We start from the raw sequence: 11,515 nt of genomic DNA, 5'->3' as shown, positions 1-11,515 counted from the left end.
TGGAGTGTCACACAGCCTGATGACATTTGTCCTTGCTGCCTCTCCCATCCCAGTGCTCCAGGAACAGCCCCGAGCCACCTGTGAGGGACAGGCCCTGCTGGCCCAGGCCTGGGCTCAGGCCTTGGCCTTTCTGCTTCCTCCAACCAGCCCAGGCCTTGCTCAGCATTGCAGTTCCCTGCTCACAGCCTCGGGCTCCTGCAATCCTGGCCTCAAGGATCTGCTCTCACCACTCCCTGGGGAGCCTTTGGCAGTCCCTGCCCTCAGTGGGGCCACTGATGCTCCAAGGGACTTGGAGTTTTGCTTCTGACTCCTTGAGCAGCTTCTTCAACCTTCTCTCAGTGCCTGGGGCTCCTGGACTCAGCCCCAAATCCACCGTTGGGGATCATTAAAATACAGAAAACCCTCAGGAGCTCTTTGTCTTCTTTCCAATGTCTTCCAGTCTCCAGGCCTTGTGCAGCTGCTTGGAGTCACTTTGGAGTTCTCTTAAGGAGGAAGATTTCAAGGTACAGCTCACGATTTTCAGTGTTATAAAAGGGAGTAATTTTTCTTTTTCAGTTCCAAGAAGAAGCAACTTAGGCATTCCCCAGGTGATCTTGATGCTGAACGTCTCCTTAGGAGGCGTGGGCCCACAGAAGAATGAGCCCCTTGCAGGCTGACCCTGTTTGGACAAGCTGCTCCCCAAGCCCAGCCTCAGCGTGTCTGACATGGCCCAGCTGGGACTGACATCCCTGGCCCTGCACCGGAAGCCCTTCCCCCTGAACTCTGCAGCTGGCTGTCCCTGCCCACTGCACCATGTCGCACGTGCTCTCCTCAGGGCTCTGCCTGCATCCAGGCCCGGGACAAGTATTCCTGTTTGTGAGGAAAGAAGGGAAAAGCCTGAGCAGGTCTCCTAAACGACAAATCCCCACTGTAGAAGCACATGCTGAGTACAGGCTGCCTGGAATGATGACACCTTTCTACTAGGGACAGTGGGACCAGAAATGATGTCTGGATGCAGAATTCTCGGAGTCTTGCAGCTGAATTCTCTGTCCTTGTCCTTTCCCTGCATCTCTGTTGCAGATGGAAGCTGCTGGTGCCTTTCTCAGCTGTGACCTGTCTTTTGAATGCAGACAGATGTTCCCAGGTGTGTTAAGCAGGTGCTGCTCAATGTTTATGCAAAGCTTTGGTGTGCTCATGGAACCAAGGGGACCCTTGTGACACAGCGGGGGCTGATGGAACCAAGGAGACAATTGTGACAGTTGAGAGCCTCACAGAAACAAGGCTCCATTGTGACGCTGAAGGCAATTACGGAATCCACATCACTGTGACACAGCCGGGCCACGTGGAACCAATGGTCCCTTATGACAATGCAGATCCAAGGAGACCATGGTGACACTATGGGACCGCATGGATCCAAGGGGCCACTGTGACACTGAAGAACTTCATGGAAGCCAGGGTGCAGTGTGACACAGCGGTGCCTGATTGGAAGAAAAGGAACCACTGCTGACAGCCCAGAAACTCCTGGAACCAAGGGGCTGTGGTGACACAGCAGGGCCACATGGAACCAAGGAGACCTGTGACATTTAGGAACCTCATGGAACCAAGAGTCCACTATGACACTGCAGAAACAAGGAGACCATTGGGACGTTGTGGAAGCTCACAGAACCAAGCAGCCCTTGTGACACTCCAGGGCCTCGTTGAAGCAGGGAGACCACTGTGACAGTCCAGAACGTCATGGAACTAAGGCTCTCTTGTGACACAGCAGGCTCCCATGCAACCAATTGTCCATTGTGACAATGCAGATCCCAGGAGACCATGGTTACACTACGGAAGCTCATGGAACCAAGGGTCCATTGTGACAAAGCAAGGCCTTGTGGAACCAAGGAGAGCATTGTGACGTAATGGAACCTCGTGGAACCAAGGGTCCGTTGTTAGAGTCCAGAACCAAGGACAGCATTGTGACAGTCCAGAACCTCATGGGACCAAGATTCCCTTGTTACACAGTGGCACTTGATGGAACCAAGGAGCCACTGTAGCACAGCAAAGCTGCATGAAACCTATGGTCCATAGTGCTACTGCGGATCCAGGGAAACCATGGCGATACCACGGAACCTCACGGAGCCAAGGGTCCAGTGTGACCCGGCAGAACCTCTTGGAATCAAGGCAACCATGTCACACTATGGAACCTCATGGAGCCAAGGGTCCAGTGTGCCATTGCGGAGCCTCACTGGAGCAAATAGTCGTTGTGACACGGCGGGGCTGCTTGTAACCAACTGTCCATCGTGATACTGCAGATCCAAGAGACCGTGCTGACACTATGGCAGTTCATGGAACCGAGAGGCTGTTGTGACACACCAAGGCCTCGTGGCACCAAGGAGAGCATTGTGGCAGTGCAGAACCAAGGAGGCCATTTTGACAGTACAGACCCAAATGGAACCAAGGGTCCACTGTTATCCAGCAGGGCCTCGTGGAACCAAGGGGCCCTCGTGAAAGTGTGCAAGGGGCATAATGGAGTCAGGGACACCACTGATACTGAAATCTGCTGGATAGCAACTTTTGAACACAGTTTTGAGGATCTGAGAGCAGGTATTCTTTATTACACCATGGTGGCCACTTGGGCAATCCTTCATCTACTCGAGTGCACTGGCCACCAGGCAATCGGAGCTTTTATCACTCACACTGATGATGTATTCATTAGTTAACCCCACCTGGAATTTATTTGCCATAATTGCACCCCTTCTCACAAGTCCTTCTATGGTTCTTTGGAGTCTGCCTTCAACATGCACTGTCCTTTTTAGGTGACTGCTCTTTGATCCCCGCTTTTGAGGAAGGGCAATATTATTGTTGTGTATAACTTCTGCTTTTGTCAGCCTTGCAGAGCTGAGCTGACATTCTCCTTGCATTTTGTGCACGCTCTGTTTGCCTCAGCTACATCCTTTGTGCGTTTCTCCAAGGCTGTGCTCTTCTGTTCTCTGCCCTTGGTAAGTGTAAATGTTCTTCTGTTCTCCTGTCCTTGTCACAATGCTCCCCCCACGAGGCGTGTCTGCAAGCCCCTCCAACCCATGGACTTGGGGTGGGCAAGTGCTCCTGAGGGAACAGGGATGGGACAGCTGGGCTGGACTGGCGCAAGGGATGTTCCATTCCATGTCACAGCACGATCAGCAATCAACTGGGAGAAGCAGGGGGATGGGGGATTTGCGGGGGGGGGGTGTCACCATCTACCAAGACAGGCCGGGGATTGTTTGATCTCAGAGGTAATAGCAGGCAAATAGCGGGGAACAAATCAGTTTATTCAACAACAGCAATGCATTTTTATTGAATGCCAAACAATTCAGTTGCGATAGAGGGGAGAGATATAGGAAATGGAGTCTAGAGAGAGAAAAAGAGGGGAAGGGGGAAATAGCTACCAACAGACGAGACCAACGTCATGGTGCGCCAGCCAATGGAAGGGTGGTCATCCGTGGGGAGTACTCAGGGTCTCCTCCAGAGGATCGCTCTTTTATAGTCCTTTTTCAAAGCGAGTGGCTTGTGGCCAAGAGGTGGGGAGATTTATGGAGCATTGTGTGGGGCTCCAAGAGACAGGTGCGGTCGTGCAGTACATGCAGGCTTCAGCTGGTACCATGACAGCAGAGTCCAGTGAGCACAACACACCTGCAAAGAGTCCCTTGGCAAGCACCCACCTCAAGCAGGCCAGAAAATCATTGTCCAGAGTCAACCTGGGCGGGGGTCCTTGAGGTCTTCTTGAGAGGGTCATGAGGCAAAAATGAGGGAAACTTCACACCGACCCTTAGAGTGGTAGATGAGAGGCAGCCCTCAGGAAACGGTGGCCACCCAGAGCTGTTACTCCTAGCAGATTTTGGCTGGGAGCAAGCCTTGTATGTAGTGCTTTTTCAGGGGGAATATCAGTTTCAGCCGTGGGAACCTGCAAAAGCGGATGGTACTTTTCCATAGGAAGGAAAGCACAGAGCCTCAGTGCTCCAGGAGCTGATGAGAGGCAGTCCTCAACATTCCAGGATCAGCCAGTCTTGCCAGGTGGCCCCCGGGAGGCCCAGCCAGCCAGACCTGTTCCATGTTGCCTTGGTTCCATGGGGCCTCACAGTGTCACAATGTACTCCTTGATTCCGGGAGTCCCTGTAGTGTCCCGATATTCTCCTTGTCACAATATTCTCCCTGCTTCAGTAGTGATAACAATGGCCCCTTGCTTCCCTAAGGTCCTGCAGAGTCACCATGGCCCCTGGGCTCCATGTGGCCCTGCTGTGTAACAAAGGCTCCTTGGTTCTCTGGGCCGCACAGCTTCATCACTGACCCTTGGTTCCATTGGGGTCCCGAGTCTCACAAAGGTGGCCCTGATTGCATGAGGCACCAGAGTGTCAAAATGGTCTCTTTGGTTCCATGAGGTTCCGCAGTGTCCCCATGGTCGCTGTCAGAGGCTGGATGACATCAATGTCCCCAGACCCGTCGGGATGCTCGGAATGGCCGAGTGGGGCCGGGGCTGGGACAGACCTTGGAATGAGGTGGGACAGAGCCCCGCCCCCAGCCATGGCCTGGCAGATCTGCCAATCACACAGCAGGGGTAGCGCCCACCCAGCTCTGATTGGCTGAGCCGTCAATCAATCCCACACAGCAGGAGCAGCGCCCACCCAGCTCTGATTGGTTGAGCCGTTAATCAGTCACACAGCAGGAGCAGCGCCCAGCCTGCTCTGATTGGTTGAGCTGTCAATCAATCACACAGCAGGGGCAGCGCCCAGCCAGCTCTGATTGGCTGAGCCGTCAATCAATCCCACACAGCAGGAGCAGCGCCCACCCAGCTCTGATTGGCTGAGCCGTCAATCAATCACACAGCAGGGGCAGCGCCCACCCAGCTCTGATTGGCCGAGCTGTCAATCAATCCCACACAAAGGCAATGAAACACAGCAGTGAGTGGGAAGAAAGCAGATGTCCCCGGAAAGAGGAGAGCTTACAAAACGCTAGGGAATTGAAAAAATCGGGCATGACGTCAAGCCCTGGTCTGAATCCTGAAATCTCCTGGGTCTGTGTCTCAGCCACACTGGAAGCCTAGCAGCTGGTAGCTCTCTGCATATCTATCTGGAGATCTTCTGTCTTTCTGTCTCTTTTTTCTCTTTTAACCTTCTTATCCTCTTTTACTGGAATGTTTTTGGGTAGTTTAACATTTTTATGCCTAAAGGTTTCCATCTTACATGGGCTGAGTTAATGATGTTCCTGCTACGCTAAGTGTTGCACGTTGAATTGGATGTTGTATGAAATCATTTGCCAAAGGAGCTCGGTTTTCTGTATTTTTCCAGTACACTTTTGTGTCGTTTTGACCTCTTGAGAATATCTGGCTGGGGTTTCTACTCTGCACCAAACTCGAGGAAAGGAACCTTTGCTCACCCTCAGCATTTCAGTGTTCTGCGGTGTTACAGGCGCGCAGGCTCAGCACGGCCTCTTGTTTCCATCAGGCCCTGCTGTGTCACACTGGCCCTTGGTTCCATGAGCATCTGGAGTGTCACACAGCCTGATGACATTTGTCCTTGCTGCCTCTCCCATCCCAGTGCTCCAGGAACAGCCCCGAGCCACCTGTGAGGGACAGGCCCTGCTGGCCCAGGCCTGGGCTCAGGCCTTGGCCTTTCTGCTTCCTCCAACCAGCCCAGGCCTTGCTCAGCATTGCAGTTCCCTGCTCACAGCCTCGGGCTCCTGCAATCCTGGCCTCAAGGATCTGCTCTCACCACTCCCTGGGGAGCCTTTGGCAGTCCCTGCCCTCAGTGGGGCCACTGATGCTCCAAGGGACTTGGAGTTTTGCTTCTGACTCCTTGAGCAGCTTCTTCAACCTTCTCTCAGTGCCTGGGGCTCCTGGACTCAGCCCCAAATCCACCGTTGGGGATCATTAAAATACAGAAAACCCTCAGGAGCTCTTTGTCTTCTTTCCAATGTCTTCCAGTCTCCAGGCCTTGTGCAGCTGCTTGGAGTCACTTTGGAGTTCTCTTAAGGAGGAAGATTTCAAGGTACAGCTCACGATTTTCAGTGTTATAAAAGGGAGTAATTTTTCTTTTTCAGTTCAAAGAAGAAGCAACTTAGGCATTCCCCAGGTGATCTTGATGCTGAACGTCTCCTTAGGAGGCGTGGGCCCACAGAAGAATGAGCCCCTTGCAGGCTGACCCTGTTTGGACAAGCTGCTCCCCAAGCCCAGCCTCAGCGTGTCTGACATGGCCCAGCTGGGACTGACATCCCTGGCCCTGCACCGGAAGCCCTTCCCCCTGAACTCTGCAGCTGGCTGTCCCTGCCCACTGCACCATGTCGCACGTGCTCTCCTCAGGGCTCTGCCTGCATCCAGGCCCGGGACAAGTATTCCTGTTTGTGAGGAAAGAAGGGAAAAGCCTGAGCAGGTCTCCTAAACGACAAATCCCCACTGTAGAAGCACATGCTGAGTACAGGCTGCCTGGAATGATGACACCTTTCTACTAGGGACAGTGGGACCAGAAATGATGTCTGGATGCAGAATTCTCGGAGTCTTGCAGCTGAATTCTCTGTCCTTGTCCTTTCCCTGCATCTCTGTTGCAGATGGAAGCTGCTGGTGCCTTTCTCAGCTGTGACCTGTCTTTTGAATGCAGACAGATGTTCCCAGGTGTGTTAAGCAGGTGCTGCTCAATGTTTATGCAAAGCTTTGGTGTGCTCATGGAACCAAGGGGACCCTTGTGACACAGCGGGGGCTGATGGAACCAAGGAGACAATTGTGACAGTTGAGAGCCTCACAGAAACAAGGCTCCATTGTGACGCTGAAGGCAATTACGGAATCCACATCACTGTGACACAGCCGGGCCACGTGGAACCAATGGTCCCTTATGACAATGCAGATCCAAGGAGACCATGGTGACACTATGGGACCGCATGGATCCAAGGGGCCACTGTGACACTGAAGAACTTCATGGAAGCCAGGGTGCAGTGTGACACAGCGGTGCCTGATTGGAAGAAAAGGAACCACTGCTGACAGCCCAGAAACTCCTGGAACCAAGGGGCTGTGGTGACACAGCAGGGCCACATGGAACCAAGGAGACCTGTGACATTTAGGAACCTCATGGAACCAAGAGTCCACTATGACACTGCAGAAACAAGGAGACCATTGGGACGTTGTGGAAGCTCACAGAACCAAGCAGCCCTTGTGACACTCCAGGGCCTCGTTGAAGCAGGGAGACCACTGTGACAGTCCAGAACGTCATGGAACTAAGGCTCTCTTGTGACACAGCAGGCTCCCATGCAACCAATTGTCCATTGTGACAATGCAGATCCCAGGAGACCATGGTTACACTACGGAAGCTCATGGAACCAAGGGTCCATTGTGACAAAGCAAGGCCTTGTGGAACCAAGGAGAGCATTGTGACGTAATGGAACCTCGTGGAACCAAGGGTCCGTTGTTAGAGTCCAGAACCAAGGACAGCATTGTGACAGTCCAGAACCTCATGGGACCAAGATTCCCTTGTTACACAGTGGCACTTGATGGAACCAAGGAGCCACTGTAGCACAGCAAAGCTGCATGAAACCTATGGTCCATAGTGCTACTGCGGATCCAGGGAAACCATGGCGATACCACGGAACCTCACGGAGCCAAGGGTCCAGTGTGACCCGGCAGAACCTCTTGGAATCAAGGCAACCATGTCACACTATGGAACCTCATGGAGCCAGGGGTCCAGTGTGCCATTGCGGGGCCTCACTGGAGCAAATAGTCGTTGTGACACGGCGGGGCTGCTTGTAACCAACTGTCCGTCGTGATACTGCAGATCCAAGAGACAGTGCTGACACTATGGCAGTTCATGGAACCGAGAGGCTGTTGTGACACACCAAGGCCTCGTGGCACCAAGGAGAGCATTGTGGCAGTGCAGAACTAAGGAGGCCATTTTGACAGTACAGACCCAAATGGAACCAAGGGTCCACTGTTATCCAGCAGGGCCTCGTGGAACCAAGGGGCCCTCGTGAAAGTGTGCAAGGGGCATAATGGAGTCAGGGACACCACTGATACTGAAATCTGCTGGATAGCAACTTTTGAACACAGTTTTGAGGATCTGAGAGCAGGTATTCTTTATTACACCATGGTGGCCACTTGGGCAATCCTTCATCTACTCGAGTGCACTGGCCACCAGGCAATCGGAGCTTTTATCACTCACACTGATGATGTATTCATTAGTTAACCCCACCTGGAATTTATTTGCCATAATTGCACCCCTTCTCACAAGTCCTTCTATGGTTCTTTGGAGTCTGCCTTCAACATGCGCTGTCCTTTTTAGGTGACTGCTCTTTGATCCCCGCTTTTGAGGAAGGGCAATATTATTGTTGTGTATAACTTCTGCTTTTGTCAGCCTTGCAGAGCTGAGCTGACATTCTCCTTGCATTTTGTGCACGCTCTGTTTGCCTCAGCTACATCCTTTGTGCGTTTCTCCAAGGCTGTGCTCTTCTGTTCTCTGCCCGCGATAAGTGTAAATGTTCTTCTGTTCTCCTGTCCTTGTCACAATGCTCCCCCCACGAGGCGTGTCTGCAAGCCCCTCCAACCCATGGACTTGGGGTGGGCAAGTGCTCCTGAGGGAACAGGGATGGGACAGCTGGGCTGGACTGGCCCAAGGGATGTTCCATTCCATGTCACAGCACGATCAGCAATCAACTGGGAGAAGCAGGGGGATGGGGGATTTGCGGGGGGGGGGTGTCACCATCTACCAAGACAGGCCGGGGATTGTTTGATCTCAGAGGTAATAGCAGGCAAATAGCGGGGAACAAATCAGTTTATTCAACAACAGCAATGCATTTTTATTGAATGCCAAACAATTCAGTTGCGATAGAGGGGAGAGATATAGGAAATGGAGTCTAGAGAGAGAAAAAGAGGGGAAGGGGGAAATAGCTACCAACAGACGAGACCAACGTCATGGTGCGCCAGCCAATGGAAGGGTGGTCATCCGTGGGGAGTACTCAGGGTCTCCTCCAGAGGATCGCTCTTTTATAGTCCTTTTTCAAAGCGAGTGGCTTGTGGCCAAGAGGTGGGGAGATTTATGGAGCATTGTGTGGGGCTCCAAGAGACAGGTGCGGTCGTGCAGTACATGCAGGCTTCAGCTGGTACCATGACAGCACAGTCCAGTGAGCACAACACACCTGCAAAGAGTCCCTTGGCAAGCACCCACCTCAAGCAGGCCAGAAAATCATTGTCCAGAGTCAACCTGGGCGGGGGTCCTTGAGGTCTTCTTGAGAGGGTCATGAGGCAAAAATGAGGGAAACTTCACACCGACCCTTAGAGTGGTAGATGAGAGGCAGCCCTCAGGAAACGGTGGCCACCCAGAGCTGTTACTCCTAGCAGATTTTGGCTGGGAGCAAGCCTTGTATGTAGTGCTTTTTCAGGGGGAATATCAGTTTCAGCCGTGGGAACCTGCAAAAGCGGATGGTACTTTTCCATAGGAAGGAAAGCACAGAGCCTCAGTGCTCCAGGAGCTGATGAGAGGCAGTCCTCAACATTCCAGGATCAGCCAGTCTTGCCAGGTGGCCCCCGGGAGGCCCAGCCAGCCAGACCTGTTCCATGTTGCCTTGGTTCCATGGGGCCTCACAGTGTCACAATGTACTCCTTGATTCCGGGAGTCCCTGTAGTGTCCCGATATTCTCCTTGTCACAATATTCTCCCTGCTTCAGTAGTGATAACAATGGCCCCTTGCTTCCCTAAGGTCCTGCAGAGTCACCATGGCCCCTGGGCTCCATGTGGCCCTGCTGTGTAACAAAGGCTCCTTGGTTCTCTGGGCCGCACAGCTTCATCACTGACCCTTGGTTCCATTGGGGTCCCGAGTCTCACAAAGGTGCCCCTGATTGCATGAGGCACCAGAGTGTCAAAATGGTCTCTTTGGTTCCATGAGGTTCCGCAGTGTCCCCATGGTCGCTGTCAGAGGCTGGATGACATCAATGTCCCCAGACCCGTCGGGATGCTCGGAATGGCCGAGTGGGGCCGGGGCTGGGACAGACCTTGGAATGAGGTGGGACAGAGCCCCGCCCCCAGCCATGGCCTGGCAGATCTGCCAATCACACAGCAGGGGTAGCGCCCACCCAGCTCTGATTGGCTGAGCCGTCAATCAATCCCACACAGCAGGAGCAGCGCCCACCCAGCTCTGATTGGTTGAGCCGTTAATCAGTCACACAGCAGGAGCAGCGCCCAGCCTGCTCTGATTGGTTGAGCTGTCAATCAATCCCACACAAAGGCAATGAAACACAGCAGTGAGTGGGAAGAAAGCAGATGTCCCCGAAAAGAGGAGAGCTTACAAAACGCTAGGGAATTGAAAAAATCGGGCATGACGTCAAGCCCTGGTCTGAATCCTGAAATCTCCTGGGTCTGTGTCTCAGCCACACTGGAAGCCTAGCAGCTGGTAGCTCTCTGCATATCTATCTGGAGATCTTCTGTCTTTCTGTCTCTTTTTTCTCTTTTAACCTTCTTATCCTCTTTTACTGGAATGTTTTTGGGTAGTTTAACATTTTTATGCCTAAAGGTTTCCATCTTAAATGGGCTGAGTTAATGATGTTCCTGCTACGCTAAGTGTTGCACGTTGAATTGGATGTTGTATGAAATCATTTGCCAAAGGAGCTCGGTTTTCTGTATTTTTCCAGTACACTTTTGTGTCGTTTTGACCTCTTGAGAATATCTGGCTGGGGTTTCTACTCTGCACCAAACTCGAGGAAAGGAACCTTTGCTCACCCTCAGCATTTCAGTGTTCTGCGGTGTTACAGGCGTGCAGGCTCAGCACGGCCTCTTGTTTCCATCAGGCCCTGCTGTGTCACACTGGCCCTTGGTTCCATGAGCATCTGGAGTGTCACACAGCCTGATGACATTTGTCCTTGCTGCCTCTCCCATCCCAGTGCTCCAGGAACAGCCCCGAGCCACCTGTGAGGGACAGGCCCTGCTGGCCCAGGCCTGGGCTCAGGCCTTGGCCTTTCTGCTTCCTCCAACCAGCCCAGGCCTTGCTCAGCATTGCAGTTCCCTGCTCACAGCCTCGGGCTCCTGCAATCCTGGCCTCGAGGATCTGCTCTCACCACTCCCTGGGGAGCCTTTGGCAGTCCCTGCCCTCAGTGGGGCCACTGATGCTCCAAGGGACTTGGAGTTTTGCTTCTGACTCCTTGAGCAGCTTCTTCAACCTTCTCTCAGTGCCTGGGGCTCCTGGACTCAGCCCCAAATCCACCGTTGGGGATCATTAAAATACAGAAAACCCTCAGGAGCTCTTTGTCTTCTTTCCAATGTCTTCCAGTCTCCAGGCCTTGTGCAGCTGCTTGGAGTCACTTTGGAGTTCTCTTAAGGAGGAAGATTTCAAGGTACAGCTCACGATTTTCAGTGTTATAAAAGGGAGTAATTTTTCTTTTTCAGTTCAAAGAAGAAGCAACTTAGGCATTCCCCAGGTGATCTTGATGCTGAACGTCTCCTTAGGAGGCGTGGGCCCACAGAAGAATGAGCCCCTTGCAGGCTGACCCTGTTTGGACAAGCTGCTCCCCAAGCCCAGCCTCAGCGTGTCTGACATGGCCCAGCTGGGACTGA

Source organism: Sturnus vulgaris, unplaced genomic scaffold, assembly GCF_052056855.1.
Source record: "Sturnus vulgaris isolate bStuVul1 unplaced genomic scaffold, bStuVul1.hap1 Scaffold_462, whole genome shotgun sequence".
Taxonomy (NCBI): domain Eukaryota; kingdom Metazoa; phylum Chordata; class Aves; order Passeriformes; family Sturnidae; genus Sturnus; species Sturnus vulgaris.
The sequence above is the reverse complement of the archived record's forward strand: the minus strand, read 5'-3'. Positions refer to the sequence as shown.